The sequence below is a fragment of the Talpa europaea genome, assembly GCF_964194135.1.
Source record: "Talpa europaea genome assembly, chromosome: X".
NCBI lineage: Eukaryota > Metazoa > Chordata > Mammalia > Eulipotyphla > Talpidae > Talpa > Talpa europaea.
Window position 1 is genome coordinate 68,925,874 of NC_140081.1, and position 19,917 is coordinate 68,945,790.

The following is a 19,917-nucleotide window of genomic DNA, read 5'->3' on the forward strand; positions in this document are numbered from 1 at the left end:
TATGTAAATGTCCAATACTTATCTTTGTCATTTTGACTGGCTTTACTACACATAATTCCCTCAAACTCTTTCCATATTGCTGTAAATGACAACATTATGTCTTTCCTCAATGTTGAATAGTATTTGATTGCGTGGCTATACCACCATACTTGAGCCAATCTTCCATGAGTGGGCACTTCGGTTGTTTGTATATTCTAGGTACTGCAAATAATGCTGCAATAAACATTGGAGAATATATAAATTTTTGAGTTGATGGTTTCATGTTCTTTGGATAGTAGCCCAAGAGTGGGATTGCTGGATCATATGGTATTTCCATTTTTAGTTTTTTAAATGTAAATCCAGATGACTTTCCAAAATGACTCTACCATTTTTCATACAAAACTAACAGTGTAATAGGTTTCCTCTTTCTCTGCATCCTCTCCAGTACTTCTTGTTGGGGATTTTTTTAATATGTGTCATTCTCACAGGTGTGAGATAATAATGTCATTGTGGTTTTGACCTGAGAAAAAAGGAGATTTTTAAATCTTACTAAAAATGATGATGAATTATATTTCCATGAATCTGTTGGCCTTCTGAATATCCTCTTTGGTGAATTGTCTGTTCCGATATACTACCTATTTATTAATTGGGTTGTGTTTTGTTAATGTTGAATTAAATATGTTTTTGTGTATCTTGTTGGTTATATATAATGTGTGAATACATTCTCCTGCTCACTAGGATGTATTCTTAATCTACTTAAATTTTCTTTTCTTTTTTTTCATTTAAGACAGGGAATACTTTATTCAAATTCATTACAAAAATGGACAGCTGGGGTCTATAACAAAGTGTCATATTTAATTTATTTTTTTTAAAGATTTATTTATTTATTTATTTATTTATTTATTTATTTATTTATACATGCACTGGGTACAGTCAGAAGCGTGGGAGGGTGAGAGAATTCACCAGAGCCAGAGCGGGGAGCAGAGCAGGCAGAAGGACCGAAGTACACTGCTGAGGGGAGCAGCGGGCGGCAGGAGAGGTCTGCACGCCATGTGGGACCCTCCTCCAGTGGCCGGGGAGCAGCCGGGGATCGAACCAGCGCGGCAGAGACCCCGGGCAGCTTCGCAACCCAGCGCTCAACCGCTGCGCCACCGGGGAGGCCCCAAAGTGTCATATTTTAAAGCAGAGGTCAGTAATTGTGTATGAGCATATTAACTGATCAGACCACACAAATTAACTGATCAGACCACATTTCAATTTTTAAAACAGAATAAGCTTCCCTGTAAAAGCAGCACCTTTGTGACATCTTTAGTATTCCTCTCCTTCTTCCTCACACTCTCCTTCAACAGAATCCAACTTCCTCATAATCCTTCTCAAGGGCAGCTATGTCCTCACGGGCCTCAGAAAATTCTCCTTCCTCCATGCCCTCACCCACGTACCAGTGAACAAAGGCACGCTTGGCATACATCAGGTCAAACTTGTGGTCCAGGCGGGCCCAGGCCTCGGCAATGGCTGTGGTGTTGCTCAGCATGCACACAGCCCGCTGCACTTTGGCCAGGTCTCCGCCAGGGACCACAGTGGGAGGTTGGTAATTTATGCCAACTTTGAAACCAGTAGGGCAACAGTCCACAAACTGGATGGTACGCTTGGTCTTGATGGTGGCAATGGCAGCATTGACATCTTTGGGAACCACATCGCCACAGTACAACAGGCAGCAAGCCATGTATTTACCATAGCGAGGGTCACATTTCACCAACTGGTTGACTGGCTCAAAGCATGCACTGGTGATCTCTGCCACAGAAAGCTGTTCATGGTAGGTTTTCTCAGCAGAGATGACAGGGGCATATGTGGCCGGAGGGAAGTGGATGCAGGGGTAGGGCACCAGGTTTGTCTGGAATTCTGTTAGATCAACATTCAGGGCTCCATCAAATCTGAGGGAAGCCGTGATGGAGGACAAAATTTGACCCATCAACCTATTTAGGTTAGTATAGGTTGGGCGCTCAATATCAAGGTTTCTACGACAGATGTCATAGATGGCCTCGTTGTCTGCCATGAAGGCACAATTAGAGTGCTCCAGGGAGGTGTGGGTGGTGAGGATGGAGTTGTAGGGCTCAACTACAGCCGTGGAAACCTGGGGGGCTGGGTAAATGGAGAACTCCAGCTTGGACTTCTTGCCATAATCGACAGAGAGACATTCCAGGGAGGGTGAACCCAGGGAGGTGAACCCAGAACCAGTGCCCCCCACCGAAGCTGTGGAAAACCAAGAAGCCCTAAAGACCTGTGCACTGGTCGGCCAGCTTTCGAATTCGGTCCAAGACCAGGTCAACGATCTCCTTGTCAATGGTGTAGTGCCCACGGGCATAGTTATTGGCAGCATCTTCCTTGCCTGTGATGAGCTGCTCGGGGTGGAAGAGCTGGCGGCATGTGCCAGTGCGAACTTCATCAATACTGTGGGCTCCAGGTCTACAAACACTGCCCTAGGCACATGTTTGCTAGAGCCAGTCTCGCTAAAGAAGATGTTGAAGGAATAATCTCCTCCTCCAATGGTCTTGTCACTGGGCATCTGGCCATCGGGCTGGATGCCATGCTCCAAGCAGTAGAGCTCCCAGCAGGCATTGCCGATCTGAACACCAGCCTGGCCAACATGGATGAAGATGCACTCACGCATGGTCGCTGCTCGTGGTGCGAGGCAGGCGGAGGAAGCGGAAAGGTTGTGCTTCTCACAGCGCAACTCTTAGGTGGTCGATGTAAGAGAACCTCTACTTAAATTTTCTTTTGGCGTGAAAAAATCTTTTAATCCCAGTTGTTTATTTTTGCTTTTATTCCCTTACCATTGAGGGTCAAGTCTCAGGAAAATTTTTATTATTGAATATGAATCACAGTTTCTTTTCATGTTTTATTGTTGCAGGTCTTTTAAGTCTTTAATCCATTTAGAATTTATATTCGTGCATGGAGTTAAAGAGTGAGCCAACTTCATTCTTTTACATGTGGCCAGTTTTCCCAGCACCGTTTATTAAAGAGACACTCCTTTCCCAGTTTTATGGTCGTGGCTCCTTTATCATGTATTATGTATTGAGATATATATATATATTTATATATATATTTATATATGTAAGTATATATATACTTAATACTTATGTATTAAGTATTGACATATATATGTATATGTGTATATGTATTAATATGTGGGCTTTCTATTCTATTCTATTGACTGGTGTGTCTTTTTATTTTAACACCACATTACTTTAATTACTGACAATTTATAGTACAAAGTCACATGACCTGAGGTTTCTGTTTCTCTTCCTTTTCTCAGGATTGCTTTTTGCTACTGGAGGACTTTTATGGTTCCATATAAATTTGAATATATATTATTCAATTTCTTGCACCACAGCCTTGACTTTGCGCAGAGGTCTGTTATTCTCCTAGCTCCATCCAAAGCTGGCAGTCTTTTATGTCCCTCAGTATATGAGCCATTATGGAATGTGTTGCCTCTAGAACTCAAAGAAACCTATCAAGTATCTCTAAGTCAAAAGGGAAGTTGTGCTCCCTTTTTTTTTTTTAAAAAAAAGATATATTTATTTATGCCTACAAGAACTGGGGTACTAGGCCAGAGGTGTGGGAAGTGAGAGGATTCACCAGAGACAGAGCGGGGAACAGAACAGGCAGATTGACTGAAATACACTGCTAAGGGGAGAAGCAGGCAAGTCAGGCTAGGTCTGCTGCACCATGTGGGTTGCTCCCTGGCCAGGGATCGAACTTGTGCTACAGTGGTTGTGGATAGCTTCATAGGTTGCATCTTAACCCCTTGTGCCACCAGGGAGGCCCTGTGCTTCTTTTTTGCAGTAAGGTATACAAGATGCTGCAATTTTATTTTGCTGTGGAGGAGATATCCTGGCACTTCCTGACCACTGGATACATAATTTTTTTTTTGCTTTTTTTTTTTTTGCTTTTTTAATTTAAATTTTACCCCCTTATTTTGATCCCAAGCCCTCCTTTCTCCGCCTCCCGCCCCCTACCCCCTATACAGTGTCTCTGGTTCATAGTTGTTTGTTGATTTTGATTTTTTTCTTTCATATAGTTATTCTTTTTCCTGGTCCCTTATTTAAGTTTTCTAGATTCCTGCTATGAGTGAGACCATCCAGTATTTTTCTTTTTCTTTCTGGCTTATTTCGCTGAGCATGATCCCTTCCAGCTCCATCCATGTTGCTGCAAATTGCATGTGTTTACCTTTTTTGAATGCTGAGTAATATTCCATGGATACATAATTATTTTAAAGAAAGTGGCAAGTCTCTGAATCTTTGTAGGATCTATCTTTCATGTTGTGTAGCACATATGTCTTTCCAATTCCTTAAGTGTGTTAGTCACTTTTTTGTCTATCCTGCCCAATCAGCATGATGTCAACAATGTAATGAATCTATGTGATATTCCTAAAATGTGCAGACAGTTGGAATATCTTCAGACTGTATAACAGAGAACAAGAGTTAAAATAAACCAAGGGCATAATTACAAATGTATGCTTTTGTTCATTCCACATGAATGTAACCTATTTCTTATATCCTTTCCTGAATAGGAGAGACAAAACACATTCCTTAATCAATGACCATCTAACTTATACCTTAATCTAGCCTAGTAATGATACCTTCCCAACATGACAACTTCAATAGCCAAAGTGCAGTGGACCTATTAACAGGGTGAATTGATACATTTCCTAATGGTGACTTATCCTTCCATTCCTGGATAAACTTGGTCATGATGATTGCTGTTGTGTGTTTACACAGATGGAACTGATTCATTAGATTTTTCTGAAAATTTACGATTGTGATTTTCCATTTCTGTTCATAAATGAGGCCAACTTAATCTTTTCTTACTCTGTTTTGTTTAGTTTTAGCATCAAAATTATACCAACTAAAAAATGAGATGGGTATATTCCTTTCTTTAGCTAATCCATATTACAGTTTGTTAAAGCTGGAATTATCAATTTCTTTAGGGGGTGGTAAAACTCACCTACAAAACCTGCCTGAATAGATACATTTTTGGTGTGATATTTTCAGTTGCAAATTCAACTTCCTTCATTGTGGTTGGTATATTCAAGCTTTCAATTTTTTCTTGAGTCACATTTGTTTAATTATATCTGTCTAGAAATTTGTCCATTCATTCTAGTAACTGTCACATATCATTCTGTAATTACTTAAAATTCTTAATATTCCCAAAGCAATCTACAGATTAAGTACAATCCTTATCAAAATTCCAATGGCATTTTCCACAGAAGGATAAGAAAAAATTATGAAATTTGTGTGGAACTACAAAATATCCTGGATAGACAAAACACTCTGGATAAAGCGAACAAAACGGGAGGCATTACATGCTCTGAAACTATATCACAAAGCGATAGTTATCAAAACAGTGTGATATTGACATAAAACAGACATAAGTCACTAGAACAGAAGAGTGACCCCAGAAATAATCTCACACATAGATGGTCAATTAACTTGTGACAAAGGAGGCAAGAATATATGATGGAAAGAGGAAAGTCTTTTCAATGAATGGTGTTGGGAAAACTGGGCAGTCACATGTGAAAGAATGATTGGAACACTTTTCCACCATATACAAAGATTAACTCAAAATAGAGTAAAGACTTGGATGTAAAACCTGAAACCATAAAACTCTAAAAGAAAAGCATAGGCAATAAATTCCTTCCCATTAATCTTGGTGATTACCTTTTGAATCTGACTCCAAAGCAAGGGCAACAAAAATCAAAAACAAGCAAGTGGGACTATATCTAACATACCTATATTTAGAAGATCATATTTATAGTCTATAGATTTTTGAGGGGATTCTTTGGGTTATTGATTACTCGTTTTATTACATGGAAGTCAAAAAGTGAGTTGTGATAGTCATTTTTATTTTCTTGAATAAAATAGCCTAGAATGTTCAATTTTTGCAAGTTTTCCATGTGTGCATAAAAAGAATATTTTTTGTTTAGTGGATTCAAGTTTTTTAAATACAAACTATTACTTTAAGTCTTAGGTTTACAGCAAAATTAAGCAGAACATACAGAAAGGTTTCCCATATACTTTTTGCCTTTAAAATGCACAGCCCCTGCCCTCCACCATCAACATACTGCACCAGATTGGTACATCTGTGAAAACTGATGAACCAATACATCATTATCACTCAAAATATGTGGTTTACATTAGGGTTCATTATAGGTTTTGCAGGTTCTCTAGGTCTTGAGAAATGTGTAATGTCATATTTCCATCATTATATAATTGTACATTTAGTGCTTCTTCTTCATCCAATCCCTGTCAACCACTGATGTTGCTATTGTTTCCATAGCTTTGCCTTTTCTGGGATGTCATAGAGCCAGAATCATACAGTGTGTTGCTTTATTAGATTTGACAGTATTTTTATATATGTATTTATTAGCTCAATTTTATTGTTTCATTAAAATCTTATATATCTTTTGTACGTTTGCATACTTTACCAGTTTCTGTATGAAATGTGCTAAAATCTCTCACTATGATTATGGATTTGGTTATTTTTCGTTTTAATTCTGCCAACTTTTACTTTATATATTTTGGAGCTGTATTTTTAGATGCTTACTTTTTTTTTTTTTTTTGTGGGACCCTTGCCGGCAGCGGGGGAATGAACCGGCGCTAAACCGGCGCTGCAGAGGCTGCAGGCAGCCTCGCAGCCCAGCGCTCAACCACTGCACCACCAGGGGAGGCCCATTAGATGCTTACTTTTTATGGTGGCTATTTTGTTAATCATTAGGCAATGGGCAATGTGTAGGTTTGTCGTTATTGTTTTTCACCTTAAAATCAACTATGTCTATTACATATATTTTCACCTTCCACGTTTTTCTTCTAACTTCTCTGATTAATGATGTCTTATGCATATTTCTTATAGAGTGCATGTAGCTGAATTTTAAATATCTAATCCAAGTGTCTCTGTATTAAAATAAGTGTTTCTAATCCATTTACATTTATTGTGACTGTTGATATATTATTTTGTGGTTTTTTTGTTACCAAGCTTTTTCTTACCTTCTTTTCTTCTCTTCATGTCACATTGTCTAGGGATATTATTTTTCAGGTTGACATAGTTTGCAAGTATGTTTTGGGGTAGGGACCACATAATTGCTGTACTCAGTTCAGCAATTAGATTTTTATTAAAGAAGACACCTTTTTTGTCCCCCTTCTGTCCCTCTTCCTTAGGTTTCCCAGCTGTAAACCTCTGACATACACAGAACTTGCAACCCTAATTCCTGTTTTGTTTTAAGCATTAAAATTCCAGATATTAAAAAATATTACTGATTCACTTATCCCTTTGAACAATAAATTTCAAATTCTACTGACCAATTTGGGTATTTTCTTTACTTTTGGTATTTCTACATATCTGAAATGTTTGTGTGTATGTGTGGGGATGGGGATATTAGACTACTGCTAACCTACTTCCTACATCAGCTTAGACTTTGATCTTGACTGAAAAACAAGCCTGTGCTCTTAACCACTAAGCTGTACTGCCTCCCAGTGTTATTTTACCTCTTAGGCTACCAATATTATCCTAGATTTTTTGTCCATTTTATAAATAAAGTGACAGAATATGCAGCATGCCTTTTGTCCATGCAGTATAAATAGATATCTTTGTCTCACTTGAAGTAATCAAGTATGGGAAAAACAAATAAGCAAATTAATTATCCTTTGTTTACTTTCCAAAAAAGTCAATTACTTTCTTCATTATCTAACAGTTTGTTTTTTGATTCAGTGTCTTAATAAATGGAGACATTGTTTGCCTATTTCAGCTTATATAACCTTTCATTGGAGCCAAATTCAGACACTTTCTTTATTTGAAAGTAAGGCCTAAAGATTAAAGAAGAGAATAAAATTTTTGTCCATGAAATTGAATTGTAAGCAGGATCCTATGGAGATATGCTGACTGCTTTTTCCTGTTGTGGACCTTCTGCTTTGACTAATATATTTAGCAGATTGAAGATCAACACCTGTTCCTCTAGTGGTTCTTTCTTGTACAGTGACCTTTGCCTCACCCCTTATAAATACACACATGGTGATTAAGCTGTCAGTTATCATAGGAGACTTTTTCAGGGGTAAGGACAATGAATCACTCTTGGAATTTCTCACTAATGTTCCCCCAGATGTCTGTCATCCACCTTGTCAGCTATTTCTCTGCCCACTCATTTTATTAAGCCAGAGTCTCCAAATGGGCCACTAATGTTGTGGCATTTGAGGATTCTCTATCAAGTATAGGGCTTGGATTAAATGATCTCTAACTAAGAGCCCTCCCAATTCTGGCATTTTATGGGTTCAAATTTCACTGTCAGTTTCCATGATTAAGGATAGATGTCACATGACATTAAGTCTGTGCTTAGGAAAGTATCAGTGCTCATGTTTATTGCTACCACAGGACTTAAATCAAAGCAAGTTACCAACAGAGTTGGGGCTTTTCCAATTAGTGGAAGAAAAAGGAAGCAAACTAACATTTATTGAGTTATCACATGACTTATATTATCTCAGTTAAAGAGGAATGTTAAGAAAGAAGTGTTATTTCTCTTCTTTTGCAAGAAATTGGGTTTGAGAGAATTTAAACAACTTGCCTTATTTTGCATATTTGGTAACTAGTAAAGATGAAATTTGAATCAACACTTTTTAGGTTTCCACAAATCATGTTGCCTATCTATCCATCCACCAATTTATTCATTCGTCATATATTTACTTAGCACCTACTATGTTCCAGATAAGCACTATAGATACGATGAGGAATAATAAAAGTCTACCTATCATGGTTCATTTACAGCATGAAATTATCCTGAATATAGTAGACCACCGGACAATGAGCACCCCCAGGGGTTGCAGTAAGATTCAAAACAGATGACTTGATTACTATGATCCTGGAGTGCCATCATGAAATCTGGTTAACGCTGATCAGGAGAGAGACCAATACTTGATCTAATCATCCTCTTGTTAGGACCCCCCGAAACCCCATCATAGTTGTTGAAAACTGATATCACAGTGGTATGAGAGGAATTTAACTCTTCTCTTGTATATATCTTTAAAAAAAACCTCTACTTTATTGAGGTATAATATACATGCCATATAATTCACCCATTTTAATTATATAATCCAATGGTTTTTAGTGTATTTACAGAGTTACACAACCATCCCCACAATCTAATTTTAGACACTTTCATCACCTCAAAAAGAAACCACAAACATTAGCATTCCCCATTTTGCTGTCCCTCCTGCTCTGCTCCAGCCCTAGGAAACCACTAATGTACTTTCTGTCTCTATGCATTTGTCTTTTCTGAACAATTCATATAAATAGAATCATGTAATATATGGTGCTTTGTAACTGACCTCTTTTACTGAGTGCAATGTTTTCAAGGCTTATCCATGCAGTAGTGTGTATTAGTACTTCATTCCATTTTATGGCCAAATAATATTCCATCACATAGTTATAATGCATTGTATTTATCCATTCATCAGTTTATAGACATTTGAGTTGCTTCCATCTGTGATGAATAATGCTATTGTGAATATTGATGTGCATGCTTTTGTTTGGACATGCAATTTCAATTCTTTTCAGTATATGCCTAAGACTGGAATTGTTAGGTTCTGTGGTAATTTTCTGTGTAAATTATTGAGGAACTAACTAACAAACTATTTTTCACAGAGACTGCACCATTTTACATTCCCATCAACAACATATAAAGGTTCCAATTTCTCCATATCCTCACCAACATTTTACAAGACTCCTTTTAAAAAAAAAAAGATTTATTTATTTTTATACAAGAGCTGGAGTACAGGCCAGAGGTGTTGGGGGGTGAGAGGATTCACCAGAGACAGAGTGGGGAACAGAACAGTCAGAATGACTGAAATACACTGCTGAGGGGAGCAGCGGGCGAGACAGCAGAGGTCTGGATTGAACCCACACTGCAGAGTGCTCCGGACAGCTTCACAGCACTGTGCTCAACCTGCTGTGACACTGGGGAGGCCCCATTTTACAAGCCTCTTTTCAACAGGACTTGCAGTGCTTTAATAATAATAAATAACAACATTACTAGCCAACACTTACTTTACGTCAGGTTCTTTTCTGACCACTTTACATAAACTAACTCAATGATGTAGGTACGATGATTTCAGATGAGAAAAAGGAGGCACCCAGCAGGTAAGAAAATTTGCCCAAGTTTGCACAAATAAAATGAGTCAGGGCCAGCCAAGATTTCAATCTAGGAAGTTTGATACCCAACTGTGCTCTTGACAAATAGGCAACATTGCCTCTCTAATGGTATTTAGTAGCTCATGTTCTAAATATTTACACTCATTTTCTGATTTCACCACACAAAGCGTCAGTGTAAAAATTAGGCAGCATTTTATCACCAACCCCTCCTCCCCATCTTATAGGCCAGGTGACTAAGCCATAGATAGGCTAAGTAACTCACTCAAGGTCAGATTGCTTATATTTTTGAAACTAAGATGCAACTCCAGATCAAGCATGCTAAGCCTCCTGTTCTTTGAAATAGAGCTGAAGTTCAAAAAAGCAGTAAAAGTGGAAGGGAAAGCAATCTCTGTAAGCACTCCCCATGCTTAGGGATAAAAGTCACAGAAACACAATCACCTCACCCCTACTGAATTCTCAGTAACATCTGCTTGCAAACATTTACAGTTAGCAAGTGAATGCAAAATAAGCTGAGACATTCAGTCAAGACTCAGTGATGATATAGGGACTTCTTTTGTAAATAAGTGGAACATTGTCCAAATAAAAAATGCATTTCCATTGAGTTGCCATTAGCTGTTGTCACAGGTGACACAGCAGTGGCTCCAGCTTCTTCTTAAATGATTTTCAATTGCACTTTTTTTTAAAGTCTGACATTTGGTATTTTGTCTTTTCAGCTAAGAAATCAGCGGCAGACTCCTTGGAAAAGGTACTTGCTTCGATGAATGAAAGGTGAAGTGTGTCTGGGAGAGGACAGATGTAGAAAACACTGGGAAATACTTATAACTCCAGTGGTAGGCTAGAAATTAAAACCTTAATGTTGATTGGTTGCTTTACCAAATTGTCAAAGTTTGTGGGGTGGTTAAGATTATAGGTTACTGCCTTTCTGAGTTTTATTCTGGACTCTACCACTTGCCAGCTGTGTAACAATGAACAAGATTCATTACATCTCTCTACCTCAATTTCTCCATCTGTAAAATGGACAGCATGGTACCTACCACACAGAATTGTGCAGAGGATTAAATGGGCCAATAGTTATAAGATGCTTAGACTAGTTCCTGGCCTAGAGTTAGATCTCATCATTTTAGCTCTCTATTGCTCCAAACATAATAGTAGTATAATAATAATTACTATTACTGCATGATAATACTGGGAGGAGGAGGAGGTAATATCATAAATCTTAAAATGTAGTTCCTACCCTGCAATCCCACATTTAGATATTTATCCTAAATAAATAATTACCCATTTGATGACAAGTATGTTCACTACAACTATGTTTACATAGTTAAAAACTGGAAACTATTAATCATGCAGACTTAACATGTCTTGACAAGGAAGAATCTTTACAATATATTGCTAAGTGAGAAAAATCAGGCCATACAACAGCACCTTATAATTCCTTGTTTTGAAAAACATGTGTCTACACATATATGCTTGGAGAAGGGTCTGGGATATCAATATATTAACAGAAGCTATCCCAGTGTTATTGGTCTGATATATGCCCTCCCTGCTATCTATATACCACTTACTCCTTTCTCCATGAGCAGGTATCATGTAATTAATTGTAAGCAGTCATTTAAAAAGCTGGTCCTCCTCACCTGATTTGGACGCTAGTGGCTGCAGCCCGGATGGTGTATGCGGTACTTTACATTCTTCACAACATCTGGGACAGAATCTCAATTAGAACATCAAGAGCTGCTGTCTGCGGCCTCTTGCTGCGTCAGTTCCACCTATGTGCCGCTGTGGATTCACGAACATTAAGCACGCACTGGATAACTGCCATTGTCTTGAGAAATGAAATGTGATCAGCATGGGGGAGGGAAGGAAAGGGAAAATTTGCTTTTGTTCATGGCCCCCTCTTCATGTTAATGCTCATTCAAGACTGCTTTGACCGCAGCTCAGTTGTGGTTTGGTAATTTCCATGACTTTCTTTCTTTTTTTTTTTTTTTTTTTTTACAATGGGGAAAACAATTTGAGCAGCATTCTCTTTCGTGAGAGGCACTCCTTAGGAAAGAGATGTTGTACAGTCGAATCACATGTCATGGGGTGTGCGCCGGCTGAGAAGCACAGAACTTTCAAGAGACAGATGCTCAAGGGAGTGTCAGTCAGTGTTGTCCACAACCATAACAAGTCCATCTCGATCTTTTGAGAGGAAAAAAAATCTCGTGTTTTTGGGTGTGTTTTGTATGACGAAAGCCATCTTGCTTTTTATTATTTCTCTTTGTAATTAAAAAACTTTTAAATTATCTTTGAACTCAAACCCCAGATTAATAAAATTAAAAGAGGTTTTTAAAAGATTCTGATTTGGGGGGCCTCCCCGGTGGTGCAGCGGGTTGAGCGCAGCGCTGTGAAGCTGTCTGCAGCCTCTGCAGTGCGGGTTGGATCCCAGCCCGCTGGTGAGAATCCCACATGGCGCAGCAGACCTCTCCTATCTCGCCTGCTGCTCCCCTCAGCAGTGTATTTCAGTCCTTCTGCCTGTTCTGCTCCCCGCTCTGTCTCTGGTGAATCCTCTCACCCTCCCACACCTCTGGCCTGTACCCCAGCTCTTGTATAAAAATAAATAAATCTTAAAAAAAAAAAAGATTCTGATTTTGGTATTTTACACGAGGAAGAGGGATTGTCTGTAATGCCCTCACACATAGTAAGAATCATTAACCTAAATCAAGCCTCCCTCTTCATAAGCCATACCTTTTTCATTCAGCTTATTACTGAGTCACTACCATGTTCCAGGGAATGCACAAGAACATGTTATATGCTCTCCAGTGAAAAGTGGAACTCCACATAGCTAATGAATAAATAAGTCTGTGAATTAGATTCATTCATTCATCTGTCCACCATTCATTGATCAAACCATTTATTGAATACTCATTTCTCAAACAACACTCCAGGTTTTGGAGTCAAAGATAGTGAGCTGGAGCTTACATTCTAGTGGCAAGAGGGAGGTGATAAGTACATAAGACAGGCAGTGCGAAATGCTATGAAGGAAAAACAAGTAGGGTATTGGAGCGTCTTGTTTGGGGTGGGGTGATCTGGGAAGGCTTCTCTGAGGAGGTGACATTCGAGGAGATACTTGAATGAAAGAGACTAGAGTGTGATCAGAGCCTGTCCTAGGGTTGAAATGAATTTTAAACAGTTATCTTGTGGCTGTTTTCAGAATTAGGGTAGACTCCAGAAGGAAAGACGGCCAGGTTCAGATAGGCGGGAAGCATTCCACCGCCCATACTAGAATCTATTGTCATTGCATTGGCCACACCATGGTTACCAGAGAAGGACCCAGAATGCTTATATCAGGACTCTACGTATCAGGAACAAAAATCAGCAGTTGGCACACTCAGCTCTTTAGGTTCTCAGACCCTCTACTTCTGTGCTGCCCAATTCACATGCTCTTGCTAACTCCTCTACTCTTCCTCCATAACCCACCCCACTCACCCAGTAGGGTGACTGAAATGCCTAGAGGATCCTTTCCAGTTTCCACAGAGCAAATTTTTAAAACCACAGGAGTAGATGCTCTAAAAATGTACTCCAGGAAAGCACAAGCTCCGTTATCAGGCAATTGAGGTAGCATTTAGCTGAGAGGCAGGGAGAGCGAAAGCAAAAGGTCATTTCTGCTCTTGGGAGCAGGGGCCTAAGCTAACTGTGGAGAGAAAGAAAGAGAACTCAGATAAAGCCAGACCTGCATCAGGGAGACAGTTCCTAGACAGGACTAGCTGACTAAGGAGTGACTGTTTGGGCGCGCTCTCGTGCTTTCTCTCTTTCTCTCTCGTTTCCCCTGTTTCCAGCTCCCTGATTTAACGTCCATCCAGATTCTGAGTTTTTTTCTCAATTTCTCAATTACCATTAATCTCCCCAGAAAGGGTAACATAACATCTAAATATGGGTTGTAAACTGAGTGTTCCAGAGCCCCAGGGTTCTGAGGATGTGCTTTGGGGGCTGCTGTGGGAGACGAAGTAAATTTGTATCTTCTATAGGTACTGAATGCTATGAAAAAGCACAGCTTCTTAATCTCTCTCTCTCTCTCACACACAACACACACACACACACACACACACACACAGAGAGAGAGAGAGAGAGAGAGAGAGAGAGAGAGAGAGAGAGCAAAACTAAAACTGTCACCTTAAGGTGTTACCCCTTCCAGGAGTAAGTAGCTAAGAGCTAAGTATTAGGGTTCAGGATGAGGCAGCTTGCATTGAAGCCCTACTTCCTCACAGCAGTGGTCTTGAGGGAAATTACTGAAAATTTTCTGAATTTCACATTTTAGTAATTCTTGAACTACTAGAAATTCTTAGTTCTCTCCTAAAGTTTTCATCAGAATCAAATGCAAGGATAGTATATGAAGGGCTTTGTAAAATGCCTACCGCATAATAAGGACACAGTAAATATTTGCCACATTAAGGTGTTCTAGAAACTGACTACTCAAAGTGTAGTCAGGGGACCAGGCAACTCCAGATGCCCCCTCGAGTATGTTGGAGATGCAGTACCTCAGCTCCCCTTCCACCCCCATAGACCTACAGCATCAGACTCCGAAGCTTAACAAGACCACAGGTGATTCATATACACCTCACAGTTTGGGATGCACTGCTCTAGAAGACATTTAAGACCCAAAGAATTTATCTTTCACATCAATATTCTGGGTGCTATTTGGGGTGCATTGGTGGTCTTTCCTAGAACCCTTCAAATCAAACCATGCAGACTGTTTTCTCAACCAAGAAGGCTGATTTTGCAAATGAAGTGCTTGACTGCCTATGGAAAACATACTCATCTTTCAAGACACAGATCAAGTGTTCCCTCCTCAGCACAGCCTTTCCTGACCCACCTATCCCACACTCCCATGGAACTCAACATCTTCCCTTTGTCCTCCTCTTGACTCTGACTGACTTCTGTATCAAGTGCCAAGACACGCACAGCAAGGTTGGAATGTATACCCAGCAGATCAGACGTGTAAAAGTGGACTCTAGAATTGAACTTGACTATTTCAGGAACTTCCCATCCTGCTGGGTAGGGGGAGGAAGTGCAAACACACAATTATCTTGTCTGAGTCTTGTCAGATAAGATAAATGTTGAGTCTTGTCTGTTTTAACATTATTTCTCTTCTTCTTACATCATTTCTCTTGGGGCAGTGGGCTGGGGAGAATGGGACCTTGGACTCATGCAAATTCTCCTGGAAGCTCACTGTTCTCTACTATGGAGTTGCTGGTCAGGGACAATCCCTATATGCCCGTGGTAGTGCCTGCTGAAATAAAGTGCGCCCCTTCTGGTCTGTTAGGTACTTCAGTGGTTGTGTGCCCTTTATTGTAATCCATGGTCTTAGCTATTTGTTCTGGTTGCAAGCATTTTGTAGACTCTTCACCTCACAGACCTCCAGCAGCCCACAGGTCCTCTCGGTTTGTTCAAATGTGGATTTTCTGCATGCCAGATGCAGGCCATTGCATGCATGTGTGTCTTCATAAAGAAATAGACCGTTACATCAGATCCATGCCGGATTGCTAAATGCCAGATTGCTCCTGAACCAAGGTGAATACCAGTCTTCTCCAAGGGGATTTCACACCGTCCCAGTCTGTTCTGGGTAAGGTACATGCCATTCTGCTTTGGTAGTTCCTAGCAGGTCCTAGTATCCATCTACTCTCTCTTTTCTCTCTTCCACAGTTCTGTATCTCCAGTCAGGACTGGTCTTCACTCTCGAGGCAGGTAGGAACTTCCTTTACATCCTAGAAGGAGTTCTCTTTACTCATGGCTTATGGAAAATCCTGAGGTTTGCTCCAAATACATAAAGGGAGCTTCTGGTATTAGACATTCTTTCCATCCTTGACAAAACTTTACTCTTAGGACTATCATCTTACAGGAGTTCTTAACCATTTTCTGACCTGCTGGCTTTCTTCAGCAATGTAATGGTGCCTTTGGGAATAATGCTTTTAAATAGATAAGGTATATAGGATTATAGAGGAAGCCAATTGTATTGGTAAAATTGATGATAGAATAATACCTGTGTTTCCATATTAATGCATTAAATGATAAGATCTAGTGGCACGTCTAATAACCACAATAATTTTGAAGCAATGATGAGGGTAAATAATATTTTGCAACCATCACAGCAATGTTAATGTGACATGGAAATGTCTGATTTTTTTTTTTAAAGATTTATTTATTTATTTATTTATTTGTACAAGCACTGGGCACAGTCAGAAACGCGGGAAGGTGAGAGAATTTATCAGAGCCAGAGCGGGGAGCAGAGCAGGCAGAAAGGACCGAAGTACACTGCTGAGGGGAGCAGCGGGCGGCAGGAGAGGTCTGCGCGCCATGTGGGACCCTCCTCCTGTGGCCGGGGAGCAGCCAGGGATCGAACCGGCGCTGCAGAGGCCGCGGGCAGCTTCGCAACCCAGCGCTCAACCGCTGCACCACTGGGGAGGCCCAGAAATGTCTGATTTTTACTGACAACAGAGATACAGGCATGTCTACTATTTACTGTGGTTGGTCGCCTAATTCATAATGAAAGTCAATGCTATTTTCCGGTGAGAGAGTAGTGGAAATTGAGATGAACTTTGTCTTTTGTGTACTTTGTTGAATTGTGCATCCCATATCTTAAAAAAAAAAAAAAACTCATCATCTATAGACTGAAAAATCTGACAGAGCTAAGCAATGACTTGTTCTATCTTGTCTCCACTCTCCCCAGAAGAGTGGAAATCTACATCCCAGGACATCAGTACTTGCAGGGAATGGAAAAAAAAATCAGTGTACTCATTTTTAAATAATTATAGTCACAACACGATTTATTGGCACTTTTGCGTTTTCCTGTGAAGCCCCTTGAAAGCAAGGGCTGTGTTTCTGTCACCTTTGCTTCTTAGGAGCCAGCCTGACACATGGCAAGAGATGGATAACTGTCCAAAGATGAAGGAACAAATCACTTTGTCAGCAAATCTGAAAGGCATAGCAGCCTGCTGAGCCACTTACCTTTCACCAGTCAACTCCTCTTCATACTCCAATTGTTGCAAACTCATGGTCAAAATTTGGTCACTTATCTCAAGTCTAACAGCCTCCAAGCCTCAGTTTTCAGTCCCTATTTCCTTCAAAATACACACAGACTCACACATATCACAGGAAAGCCAGCCACTTTATCAACAGCAACTTCCAGAAAGCAGTGGCACCTCCTATTCATTCAATGCATGATAATGCTGCTCCTACTATGTGCCAGGCTCAGAACACAGAGTGGGGATCAGCGGCGAGTAAGCCATATGTGGTTCATGCTCCTGTCTTGGCATTTACAGTTAAGGGCAGTGCCCCCTGAATTGTGTTCTGCATCCCTTAGTTTCCTGGAGAAAGCTCAGAAGCTGATAGGAGACAAAACTGTCAGTGGTCTAGGTTCCCTTGCCTACTTTATCCAGAGCAGCTACAATCTATAGCTATCTTATATATCAAGATTTATTTTTAGAAAGAGTTCTATAGCTAAGAAATATTTGAAAGCCCCAAGCAGGGAACCCTGGCAATGATCATGACTCTAGGCTCAAGCTCTCGAAAATCACCTTCTTGAAATGGCAAAGGAAGAGCTTGTGTGTTCAGGATTTAGTCCAGATAAAGAAACTTGCTCTTGTCATTAATGTCTTAAGGGAAGGACATTCTAGAAAACAAAGGCCCTGTTCCTTTGGACACCTGGGCATCAGCACCTCTCTGCCTCTGATAAGGTAGCTTGGAAGGGGCTAAGGGGAGCAGCTATGTGGCCTCTGTCCCTAGTTGCGGGCCCCAGCCACAGGACCTACAGGAAGGAGATGTGGATTTTGCAGAGAATGGAATTTCCCGAGTGGTCATGCCACAGACGCCAAGCTGATGCCTTCTCCCCGGCACCCTGCTTCCCTCCTCTGCCTTTATAAGTGAGATGGCAGAGAGAATCAGGAATGCAACCTCTTCAAGGCCAAAATGTGGTTAATTCCATTGATGGCTGGAAATCAAGACCAAAATTTTTAATACAGAATGGTGCCCTTTTTAGACTGGCTTGTTTAGATGGGGAGTGCAAATTGCATTAGAAAAAAAAATATGGGGCCTGTGGAGACTTTGTTTGGAAACAGATGAGGCACGTGGTGGGAAAACATTTTCCCCAAGAGCTGCGTTCTCCAGGATTGCATTACTTTGTTTGCTCTTAAAGGCAAATGTGGGAACAAAGAATTTGAATTTGATTGGCTAAGCAACCGCCTCCTTCCACTGCCATCCCAGCCTAAGCCTTGGAAAAGGTCAGACAGTGATGGCAGCCCAGCATGAGTGGTGAGAGTTGCAAGGCAAGGACTTAGTAAGGGTGAGGTCCAGTGGCTTGCACATCATGTGAAAGAAGCAATTATTTGATCATTCATTCATTCATTCAACTTTTTCCTGAGCATCCGCTATGAGCCAGGTACTTGTGAGGTGCTGGAAGTACAGGGACACAGACCCAGATGCCTTCTTGGAGCATGGACAAGTTACCATAGCTCTGTGAGATTTAGTTTACTCATTTACAAAGTTGGGTCAATCTGAGTACCTCCCTCATGGGGTTGTTATGAGGACAAACTGAGGTATGTGCAATTGAAATATTTTGCAGATTTTATATTGAAAGCATATTTATCTCAACTCACTTACCTGCTTACAAGTTCATAAGTGTTCCAGGAAAAGACATGAATATTAGGAAATGAGGCAGGAGGGGGTCCAGAGATTGTTGCTATGGCTATGGAATTTATCCATAGGAATTTGCCTCTAGACTTCAACCTGTGAACTTAGTCAGAGTGTGGCCAGGGATTTATTGTCCTGGTTTGTTAGGGGGCCTGAATTTCACAACTGCAGCTGCCTTCTGCACTGATGAATTCCAGCCCAGTTAGTTGTTTGTTTCCTGACTGACTCCGGTCCTCCGGGGCATCATGTCTATACAAAAACGCAGTCCTGACTCCACCCAGAAGCAGCAATATTAGTGGTATTGTTCCCAAGAATAAGGAAGCTGCGACCCTAGGGCCCATGGGTCCTCCTTTAGTCAGAGTCTGCCCAATGAGCATCCTTGCTTCAGCATCCCTTTTCACTTGAGTATAAACTAGGACACACCTTAAAGGCAAGCTGCCATGAGCCTATGCCTTTGGTAGCTTATTTCAGTCCCAGAGAAAGGGAACATTTGATTACATGCTATGTTTCATTCTAAAGCTGGCAGTGAGGTTTAGAAATATACAGAGGTATCTTTTTGGTATCAATAAAACTGAGGTGCAATGAACTATCACTCTTTTGAATGTGTTTGATTTTTATGTTTGGAGATAACCAATACTGTTGTATTGTGGAAGTCAGACACAAATATATTAACTAGACTATAGAACTATACTGACTATAGAACTATACTGGCTCCTCTGGAATCATAGCCCTTGGTAAGATTTTATAGCCAATTTGACATACCCATTGTGAGCTAGAGCTGAAGAGCAATACCCATGGGTTTTGTGGGAAGCCCAACCTGAGCCCTAACCTGCAGGGTTATTATGAGTCATAAATGAAGCAGACCTGGCATTTAATAAGCATTGTAGACTGCAGTACTGTTCACCTATTTCCCATGGCCCTTCCTGCAGTGTCCCCAGTGTCTGTGGAAGGATTACCCATCTCTGTGCTGTTGAACAGAGATATGGCCATGTGTCTTGATTTAGCCAATAATGTATGAGCAAAAATGGCATGTATCACACACATTCAGGCAGAGGCTCTAAGAGCTAGAGGATCCTTTGTCAT

General features: G+C 40.4%; 1 pseudogene across 1 annotated transcript; it reads right to left on the reverse strand.

Moving 5' to 3' along the window:
- Positions 1 to 548: 548 nt before the first annotated feature.
- LOC311186872 (tubulin alpha-1A chain-like) lies at positions 549 to 2,653 on the reverse strand (annotated as a pseudogene). Its single transcript has one exon. The product of its transcript is annotated as a tubulin alpha-1A chain-like (transcript).
- Positions 2,654 to 19,917: the final 17,264 nt, after the last annotated feature.